Below are 12,240 nucleotides of genomic sequence, written 5' to 3'. Positions count from 1 at the left end.
AATTTGCAAAATAAAAAAAAAGATAGCAACAAAAATAAAAAGGATAAAATTTGATAATAAAACCCAAGGATGATGAAATTATATATATAAAAAAACAATTTAAAAAATGATTCGAAATAAAATAAATAGTAATTAAAAAAATAAGAATCAAATTTAAAAGATTAAAAAATCATGAAATTGACAAATATTTCTAATTTGATAAATTATTCAATATTAAATAAATAACAATAAAAATCAAATGTGAAAGAAAGATAAATTAGAAGGGATGGTTTAAATTTTTAAAGAGATTAGTGTTAAATTCAAAATGAAAAGAGAGAAAAAAAAATGGAAATGATATCAGTACCAAACTCAAGGAGAGTTCAAGTCATGTGCCACCTCATCATATCAAGGGTGTCAAGATTTTTAAAACACCATTATAAAAGGAGGTGTTTGGTGTTCACAAAGCCTCCTACATACATTGCTCAAATAATACAGGGGCGTCCATGTTGATGTGTACATTCATGCCTCAATAAATTTTTTTTATTAACAAAAAAAATGTTGTAAGAGAATTATACTAATTTTGTTTTTAAAAACATTAAAGTAATTATGATATTTTGAAAAATAAAATAAAAGACCAAAACACTTTGAATAATAGGCATTATTATTTATTATAGTGTTAAATTAATAATTTTATTGTAAAAAAATAAAAATAATTAATCTAACTTTAATTAATTTAAACAAAAATAATTATATCACAGTGAAAAAATCAAGAATTTCCTACTAAAATGTACTTCTGCGTTTGCGTGTAAGTAATGTGTACAATTTGCAGACAAAACAAACCTGCTTTTGCAGGCTTGTGTGCTTTGTGCTTGTAATCGTCCTTTCATGTAATCTGACCCGACATAGCAATACCCGGCCACTGTTTTTTTTTTATTATTTTAAAAATATTTATTATTTTAAATTAATATTTTTTTTATCATTTTAAATTTTTATAATGTGATATCAAAACTAACTTTTTAAAACTAAAAATATTTACTTTAATATATTTTCAAATAAAAAATATTTTAAAAACAAATCACGGCTCCACTTCTAAATAATTCCTAATTATTTGCCATGGAAAAGGCATTATGGTGCACCGTGTTAACAAACTTATACAGCTTGACCCTGTTTTTTTCTCTTCATTTTTATGAAAAATAAATCCTTTCTTTAAATGTTTCCTTTAACATTTTATAGAATTTCAATCTAATAATTTTGTGCAAAGAATCTCATGTATCCAATAATCTTATTTTCTAAATTATAACTATATAGTTCAATGATTTTTGTTAAAAACATTTATATATTTTTATGAAAATTTCCAAATATTTTTAAAAAAGTATAAATAAGTTTATTTTTAAAATATAAATGAACACAAATGTCCCGTGGTATCTTTTTTAGTTTAATTTTCACATTTTCTTTTAAATAAGTTTGTGAATTTTTAAATTTTCCAACAAAATCCTCGCAATGCATTTAAAAAAAAATTATGGTTTTTTCTTAGAAAATACTTTACAATAAGTTTCGTATGTGATTTATTTTTATTTGTTTTTTATGATTTTTTATTTTTTAAATTAAAGATTTATTATTGTAAAACTTTATTCTCTTGTTAACTACAGTAATTCTTAGGAAAGGTTAATTTAAAGCATCTCATTTTTCTAATGATCATTAAACTTGTGTTTCTAAAAATAAGATTTACAAATACGAAGAAGTATATTTCTATTTTACTATCATAATTTGATTTGAACATAATCAAGATCGATTTACAGTCATGGTAATATAAAAAAATTATAATTACAGACTAATTTACAGCTGAGAGAAACTGAACATTCAAGAAACTATAATGAAAAAAAAAATTACTTCACACACACATATGAAAAGAGTAATACAAACAGCACAAATAAATATGAATGTTCTTAGAATATAAAATATAAAAGTATTTTTTTCCTTTAAATATTAGCATATAACTTACTGATAATTTGAATGTAAAAAATAAAGCCATTAATGTACTTTTTCCAACCTTCTTTTATTGATTAATTCATTCTTAAGCGAGATAATATACATACACTGATCAAAATAAATGTGCACATAAGTAAGTATATCTACGGCTTAGATGATAAATGATGCAATGCAACTTTCTTAGTTTTAGATAAGCTTCTTTTCATTTTTTTTCTTTTTATGACTAAAAGCGTTGAATAATTATCTTAATTTAATAATTAAAATTATTAAAGTTTAAAATATAATTTATATTATTTTTTAATATATTTTTTAAAATAAAAATTATTTATACTTGAAACTTGTATAGGTTCACATTACTTTGTACTTAATTTTTATTAAATGTTATTTATACTTGAAACTTGTATAGGTTTACGTTACTTTGTACTTAATTTTTATTAAATAAATAAAAATATTCAAACTCGTGACTGTCTGATTATTAAGACCATAATACCATATTAAAAAATCATCTTAGGATATAATTTATATTATTTTTTAATAAAAATCAAATTAATAATTAGATATTTTAATCATCAATTAAAACACCCATATATATTTTTTTGGATGTAAGTCAAATAATTAAACATAGAAAAAGCATGTAGACAGCCCGGCCGACTGACAATGGAACCGAACTCATGATGCCGGATGGCCAAAACACTATTCTCTCCCTTGATTTTCATGGCCTACTCTTCTAATTCGTCTCCATCTGAACAAGATTTTCTTGCAAATGATTTATCTCCTCTTGTTTAAGGAAATTTTTTTAATAATATTCTTAACCTACTGGCAAAAAACAAATTATTTAACTTCCAAGATTACTTTTTTCTCAATTATAATATGTTTTTTTATTCAAAAGCTAGATATTTATTCTAAATATCTTTTCATTCACCTCTTTAGCTACTATCCTTATGGATTATTTTAGATAAGCTATATGAATATATCATTATGGATAATTAATTTTTGTTTCTTCTGCATTAGAAAGGAAGCAAGCAAGTTTGTATGCACATATTGACATGAACAAGTTGCATTATTCTAATCACACAATATAGTAAGTGTATCGCTGTCGAATGCATGTTGATTTCTAGCTAGCAGCAGCCGAGACCATCACAGTGGAGGAAGAAACAGTAGATGTGGGAGAATAACGGAGAAGTGGAGTCCAAAGGTGAGGGGACAGGAGGAACACCATCCAAGACTTCAAATTAGCAGGAACTCATACAACGTGTTTTCTGGGATGGAAACGCTTTGGGCTCAGGGTTTTTTTTCAATAAAGAACAAGTATTTTTATCCGAGCCCAGAAAAGTTTTCTAGTTCCAAGCGAAAGAGTTTGAAAAATAACAAAAAAAAAAGAAGAGAGAAAACCATCGAATCTCTCTGGGTCTCAACCCACTCTCCCTGCATTTTAATTTGTATTCCCAACAAACCAAAAACAATCATGTCTCGACAATCAAGGACCAAAGACCCTCCTTTCCCTCCACTACTTGTTGCTTTAGAGAATTCGTATGTTCTTGACATTGCATTTTAATCATAAAAGGAGGCCTCATGACATGAAAGAACGCACCCATGTGTGCAATCAATTTGGTCGATCGATCCATATGGGATCTAAGCTCGAGATTTGGAAACCATTACAATATTAACGTGTAATAATGTTGAGGAAATACATAATGACGGCAGTTTTTGAAGTGTCTCCGTAGAGAAACTCCTATGGCTTCACACTTGCCGTATAGCACTGTCTCCGTGGTTCATGTTTCATGGTTCATGGTGGTTGTCGGTAGTGGTTCCTGGTGTTGGTCCTATTGGATGTAGATACGACAATAAAGAGGTATTTGAGGGGTAATTTAGTAATTTAATCTAAATAAAATATTATTTTTAGAGACAAGTTGATGCATGCGGTGAAGGCTGTTGAAGTCCTCTGATGGCCATATGGTGACTTCCAATGCGATGATGGAATTATCCAAAGGTCTTTTTTTTTTTTTTAATATTGAATTCTTTAAATTTTTAAAACAGCTTCTTAATTTACTTTTTTAATTTAATCCATACTTTTTTTATTTTTAGTTGTTTTATTTGAGATGATTTTTAAATTAAATTTTTTTAAATTTGTCATTCTTCATATTTTATTTATCAAATCTAGTCCTCATATTTTTTTATTATTTATTCTTTTGAGGTGATATTTAAATTTGATTTTTTCTTATAATTTCATTGTTCTTCATTTTCTTATAACAAATTTAATCGCTGTTATTTTAATTGTTCTTTTTTATTTTAAATTTTATTTAGATTAATATTTTTTATGACATCATTTAATATTAAATTAATTTTAAATACAGTTCAAGTCTATGATTTCACGAGTTATAAATATAGGAAATCAACTCTAGTTTAAGAGATTCACTGGGAGTTCCTTTTTTTTAAGCTTAATTTTGGTTTTGTCATTTAATATTTATTTAATTTGAGATTGGACTTTGATTTTCTTAAAAAAAAAATATAAATTTTTTCACTTATTTTAAAAATAACTTAAGCAATTGCGAGTTTGTTTGGATTAAATATAAGTATGCAATGTCTATTTTTTAATATTTTGTTTGGATTGCTTTTCAGGTCGTTTCTCTAGTGACATATGTTGTTTTTTTTATTGTTGTTATGCGACATTTCATAATGATGTTAAAATCATTTACATGTGTTTTTTATAGTGATGAAGTGGTGTTCATGGTAGAGTAATGATAATTTTTAAACGAGTTTCTCTTTATTCCCTAGAGTATGATATTAGTTGCTCGTTTTTTTATAATTGACCATTATTGTTTTTTTTATTCATTTTATTTATTGTTGATGCTATTTTAATTGTATTATCAGATTAATCTAGCTTATTAGACATGATCAAGTTAATTACTTAAATCTTAAAAATAATTTTTTTTAAAAAACATCAATATCATTTAAATATCTTAATTTTATATTAAATAAATCTAACTTGCCATCAACTTAGTTGCGAACCACCTATTTAGTCTTGAACTAAGTTGGAGGGACCTAGATAAAGATTATTGATAATATTTTATTGACACAACACAAAAAAATATAATATAAACTTGAATCATGAAATTATAAATAAATATTTTTATCTAGTTATATATTGACAATCCAAACAAAGTAGTAAATAACAATATAATACTGTTAAAACAAGAGTGAAATAAATAATTGAAAAGTATAAGTACCTTAAAATATATAGAAAACTAAAAATAACATGGTGACGGGTCGACCGATTATTCATATAGAACCAAGAAAATCATCTACCTTATATTTTCTATGAACTTCTAGATTTTGTTTGATTCTATCAATTTTATTGATTTTATAAAATTTAAATTTGATTTTATTGATTTTTAAGTTTTTAGTTTAATTTTTCACATTCCATGACAAAGAAAATTTACAATGGAATAGTAAAATCATATATATTTTTCTAGCTAATTATATATTAACAATTCTAGCTAAATAGTAAATAATTTTACAACACAATTAAAATATAAATGAAATAAATAATAAAAAATTAAAAATAACAGGATAACCAATCAACTACATTTTAGAAAATTTAGAACCTGTCAATCAATTCCTCATATAAAACCAATAAAACCACTCATCTTATATTTTTTATAAATTTATAAACTTGATTTGATTTAATTTAATTTACTGATTATATATGAGTTAAATTTAATTTTACATATTAAATATAATTAACTTAAGAAATTATATAGTTTTATGGTTAACTCATGAATTTATCCACAATAGTTTGGATAGTTAACAACGTTAAATTACTGGCTTTGAATCTTGGACCAACCTCGGGCAAACACACACACTGGTGCCAAAACCATGATGCGTTCCAGATAACAACCATGATAGCTGTATTCTTGGCTAATCACGGTAATAACCTTCGAGCACACACAAGCTGTTTTAGGATGTTTGTTATTACGGTGCAAGTAATTTTTAAAATAATTTTTTAATTTTTAATATCAACACAATAAAAAAATTAAAAAATATATTTTTAAAAAATAAAAATACTTTTAAAAAATACCTAAAAATAAAAACAGAAACCATACCAAATATTCTTTAATCTGTTAAACTCTGAAAGAGACATTTGCCGGAAAGTCACTATAAAATACCAACCGAGGCCAGAGGGTGGTGTAGTCACATCACAATCAAAGGAAGAAAACACCATACTCCCAAGCGAGTAGATTATATAATTTAGACCTTCTAGTTGTTTTCTTGAATGATTTGAATAATTATTTTTTTATTTCCAAAATTTAACTAATTAATACATCAATCAAAATTGATAGTGCTTAATTTTAGTGGAAATGACCTTACGTATCCTTGTATCTTAGAAATTCTATCCAATCTTTACTTATTAAATTATATATATTTCTAATTAAAAAGTGATTGTTTCTAATTTATCTTTTTATTTGATTTTTATTATTAAAACTAATGGAAATAGACTGTGCAACCAACACATGACCACGCTTAAATTTTAGATATTCAAAATACCTCCGATAAAAGAGAAAAAAAAATTAAGATTTTAATTGGATTCGAGAAATTAAGATTTAATACTCAATTTTGATAAGTTGCTAGATATTCCATACATGACAAGTCTTTTTCACAGAAATTATGGCATTTCCTTTTTAAAAAAATAGTAAAAACTAGTTTAATTATATAACATTTGAATTTGATTATAACATGTTAAAGACATGATGATTTATTAAACATAGTTTAGATATAATTAAATATATAAAGCTATATTTGATGCCATCCCTAACTATAAAAGAACATATTAAAAACATGATTAATTAATTTTTAAAATTAGATAGATTATTTAAAAATTAGATACGTTGAAATTTTGAATATTTTATTTAAAATATTTTAACATATTGATGTTAAAAATAAATTTTAAAAAATTATAAAAATATTTTAAAAAACAATATTTGGATAAATATTCTCTTAATTGGCTATGCAAAATTAAATGTACTAATTTATAATTCACTCCCTCCCAGTATCATCGAGGCGCTCCATGTTGGGGGGTGGGGTGGGGAAGGACTGTTTCGTCATTTCATGTTACTGAAGCAACAGAGGTACTGCTAGCTAGTTTCATGCCCGTTCTTTTGTGGGGGTCTTTTTTGGGGACCATCCCTTTGTGGGCCCTCTGACTCACTGTCGCTTTGTCTGGGCTCGTCCTAGTTGGACCAGAGAGGGTGCGATTTTGACCATCGTCTGAGGGCAAATTAGTAAATTAAGCTAAAGGAACCTCGAATAATTATGGTATATTGCAAAGAGATGACTGATGAGAGATTATGAAAACAACACATCACTTCTCGTGCCTCTCCATGTCAGTCAACAAGATTTGACCCATTTTCTTACATAAATATTTTACCCCCTCCAACAAAATTATTACCGTTTAATCATTGTAAATCATTCATCTCCTTTCTCCCATTTTTTCTTACCACCTTTTATCTAATGTTTTTCACGTATTTCCATCCAAGATACTTCGAGACAAACAATATAAAAGAAATTAATAAAAAATTATTAGTGTTGAGATGATAAACGGATATGATACACTTACACGTGTGAAAGAAAATATCATTCAACTCTGGAATAAAATTTTCATTATAACAGTATTGTTTAGATAATCGCTTTATCCGGTAGATAATATAAAGAGTGTTTATATTATTGAATTTGATGAAACCTAATCTAAAATAAATATTTATATTATATAGATATATTTATAAAATATTCATATTTTTAATACAATACAATATAAACATAAATCAATATTAACATAAAACACACATATATAATAAATATTTTATTTTTTACTTAATAATAAATGATAGTTAAATAATAAATATCTATGTAGGTACTGAAATCTAATAAATAATTTAAATATTTCTAAATTTCTCACTCCATAAATATTAGTTAAAATATAAACATTTGAAAATCTCACCATTAAATATAAGATATTCATATGAAAACTACAATATTTTTATTAACCGTATAGATATTTAAAACTCAATCTACTAAAATTTAGATATCCAAAATTTATATTCACAAAATAACAAATCAAAAATAGAAAATAGATGAGGTTTGAGGGGGAGTTTAAAATTATAATAGTGATTATTTAAATTTTTTAAAATGTTTAATTTAGAAATATATTAAAAATTTATTTGTTTTGATATTAATATATTAAAATGAAATATTTGAAAAAATTAATTTTTTTTAAAAAAAAAACATCGTCCAGACATGTTTTCAAAAAAAGGCAGCGGTGAATATCTATTATCGCAGTGGTATTGGAGAGAGAATCTCGAGAAGCAAGGATGATGGTGCTTTCTTTCTTTTCCCTATTACGGTCATCACTCAGACACAGACTATAGGGCCCCACATTGTACCGCCCATCCATTTTTGTGTGTCCTGCTGTTCTTTCTTTCCTTGCATCAACGACAAACTTCAGTCGTTTTGTGGAGCCTATTTTTCTAGAATATAAAAATATTTAATTAATTTAATATTTCTTAATGTGAAAAGAATTTTAGAAAGTATTTTTAAAAACATTGCCATCACAGTACTGCCAGGACATTGAGCCTTTTGTTTTTCAATTTTCAATTTCAGATTCTAAAACTATTATATATTTTTTATATCAGATTGAGATCAAAAAATGCTTCTCTATAATGATTAAAAAAGATAGTACTATTTATTGACACTTAAATTAATATAAAATATATTTTATCACCATGTTAAAATAAATATAAAAAACTATTAAAAAATTAGATTTTAGCTCTAGAAAATAATATAAATTATATTTTAAAATTTTATCTAATAATTTAAATTGTTTAAATTATTAGGTTAAGTTGGTTCTTTAACATGATATCAAAAATTTAATAACTAAGCAGTCATAAATTCAAATTTTATTATTTTTTAGTTCTTTGACATGATATCAAAAATTTAATAACTAAGTAGTCATAAATTCAAATCTTACTATTTTTATTTATTTAATAAAAATTAAATATAAAATAATATAAATACAAATTATTAAATCAAGTTGATTTTTGATATTATTTTTATAAAAAACAAAGAAAAAAGTTGAGAGAATCAAAACCAAGGTGGGGTGTAATTTAGATGAAAAACTTGGATAAAAAATATTTAAGCCGTTCGAGTGTTAAAAACACTTGATAAAAGATAAAAAAGAAAAACACTATTAATCCCCTTTGTATTAAATATGAAAAAAAAATCAAAATTTAATTAAACATGGCTAAAAAATAATAATATAATATATACTTGTGAAATGAAATGAGGAGTGATAGCATAACCTTTATAATTTGTAGGTGAGTTGCGGGTTTGTGTTGCTATCCTAGATACAGTTTTTTTTATAAGGTTTTTGGAAGTATGTTTGTCGTTTTTTTAAAATATATTTTTCATTCAAAATATATAAAAATAATATTTTTATTATTATTATATTAAAATTATTTTTCATACCATCTAAAAAGATAAAAAAATTAATTTAAATTAGATAAAAAATAAAACTTTTTAATTTTTTTTCAAGAGTATTTTTAAATGGCAGAAATAAACGGGTCTTGATCACCGAAAACATGCCAAACAGGGTCTTTGACTGCGGCACCGAACCCTACCGACTCTCTGTATCTCCTTTTACTTTGAAAAAACAAAACCTTTCCCTACATCAAAAAAGCAAAAAAAGCTCTCCTTCTTTTGAGCTTCGAAAGGATCCAAGGATTACACCATTGACGGCCATACATGCATTTGGCTGCCATGCTAATATTAAAAAATAGTAAAAGGAAGTGGTATTGGAGTATATCTTAACTTACTATATATTTTAAGATTGTTTTTTTTGAGGTTATTAGTTTAAATTTTATAAATTTTAAAGTTATTAGAAATTTATATAATTTTTAATTTAAAAATTTCTAAGAATAATCAAGAAATACATAAACTAATTCAAACACTTATATTAATTTTTTTTAATGATGATAGTATTTATAATTTTTTTATTAATCGGTTGATAGGCATTTAATTCAAACACTTATATTAATTTTTTTATTAATCGGTTGATAGGCATCTTTTGTGCGTATTTTTTTATACATATCCTAACCAATCTTTAATTTTTAAAATTCTCACTGGCTTCACACTAGTATGGTATATTAAGAAGGATAATTAATAAATTTTATACTCTGAAATTTGAATTTTAAAAATACTAAAAAATATTACTTTAATATTTTCTCAAGAAAAATAAAGTTTGCGTCGGCTACAAAATCAACTGCTATGAGTAATCAAGGATATTCTTAAAAAGAAAACAAAAGGGGACTTTCAAGTGCAATTGCATTTATTGCAGGGCAGAGGTGCCTAGGGATAAAAATTAAATTAATTTAGGAACCATTATTGGTTGCTTCCATCTATCATTATCCTTATCGCTCCAGCAATATACTTTATAATATTAAGCATGTCCACTTCCATGATTCCAAAGGAGGAATAAAAATAACGAACTCCCATCATCGAAACAATTACTTCCATTTACAAGAAAAATTAATAATAAAAAAACCCATTTGATAGCCTGATTGACAGCAAAATTCAATGACTTCTGCTCGGTTTTGACCGGCTAATTGTTATTATTTATTTACTTTCTCAAAATAAATGCCTAGCCATGCCAAACCTACTCTCGATAAAAACCCTCCTTATTGTTCTTCTTGATCTTTATTGTTAGTTGTTTAATCTATTAAATGACCACGCATTTTAATTAAAAAATTAGATTGTTAATTGATTAGTAAAACGTATGCATAAAGTTGGTGATGAAGTTGAACTAGAACTTCTATTTTAATCATGTTCTATTGAATTTTAATTAGTCACTTCTTAGTAATATCAGGTAGCTTCGGGTGATGCAAGTAAGGTTCTACCCCAGTGGTGGGAGGGTTTATCCCTTTTTTCTGTATCTGGGTTTGAGTCTTACCGTGCATGTCTGTCACCCCCGAGGTGCTTTGCCTGCTTACTGGGCTTGCAGGATGTTCCGTGGGCCGTGGAGATTAATCATGGTGCACGTAAGCTGGCCCAGACACCCCACGTAAAGATTCAAAATTAACATTAAAATATCTATTAACTAATTTTGCGAGATTAAACAAATCTTTCAAACTATACATTAGATAAAACTAAAATTTTACAGGGAAATATTACATATATAGAAATATATTATAGTAAATTTTTAAGTCAAATAGAGTTAAGAAACATAATATCTTAAAAGGTCAGAGTTAATAAACTAATATTGTGGAATATATCAAACAAGACATTCGTGTATTGTTTTGGATATATTTAGAGCTACTAGTAAAATTTTATTTTGATTAAAGTTGAGATAAAAATTAGATATCTAAATTTTTCTAACAATATATAATAGGCCCAATAATTCATTTAAATGAGAAAGGACGACATGTTTAAAATCGAAACTCAAATATGCTAAGAATATGCAAAAATTTGAGATTTATGCTACATGGAGGACATGAAGACTTTTTTATCATTCTATTTTATTTATTTAACTAATTTTAAATAGTTATTTTTAATTATAATTTTTTTATAGTGCATTAAACATTGCTTAGGGTTTATTTTATTATTAAATTTATATTAATTAATTGCTAATTTAAACTCGCTAGCTTGCAACTCAAAAGAGATTTATCAAAATTTATTGTGATGGAAACAACTAAGTTGTCATTAGATTTATTTGTGCTTTCTATCTTTCAATGATTCCCCAGTATTAGAATTTTTTGTCATATGGCTTTTTATTTATTTATATCATTGATTTATTGATTCATACCATCTATCTCTTTTATTTTATTTAAATCACTCGTTGATTATAATATTGTTGACTTATTTTATTATGTTTTAATGTAATTTAATTTCTTAGCTAGAATTACCAACATATAATTAGTTAGAAATCATATATGATTTTACATTCGAGTTTACGATCCAAGTTTATATTATATTTTTCGTGTCGCGTCAAAAAATTATTTTCAACAACGTTGACGGGTTAATTTATACATCAATCATAAATACATCTTTCTAGAATAATTTAAGAATATAATTTCTTTTACTCGGGTGAAATTAAATTATCAACTTATCCATTAGTATATTGATAACTAATGAGGTTTTTTTTTAAAGATTTATATTTTGAAGTGAGCTTGTAGATAATTTTCTTTTTATGAATACATTAAACTACAAGGAATGTATATCCTTAAG

This window comes from Populus euphratica, unplaced genomic scaffold (genome assembly GCF_000495115.2).
Source record: "Populus euphratica unplaced genomic scaffold, PopEup_1.0 scaffold9.1, whole genome shotgun sequence".
In the NCBI taxonomy this organism is placed as follows: Eukaryota; Viridiplantae; Streptophyta; class Magnoliopsida; order Malpighiales; family Salicaceae; genus Populus; species Populus euphratica.
This window is presented reverse-complemented; position numbering follows the sequence as displayed.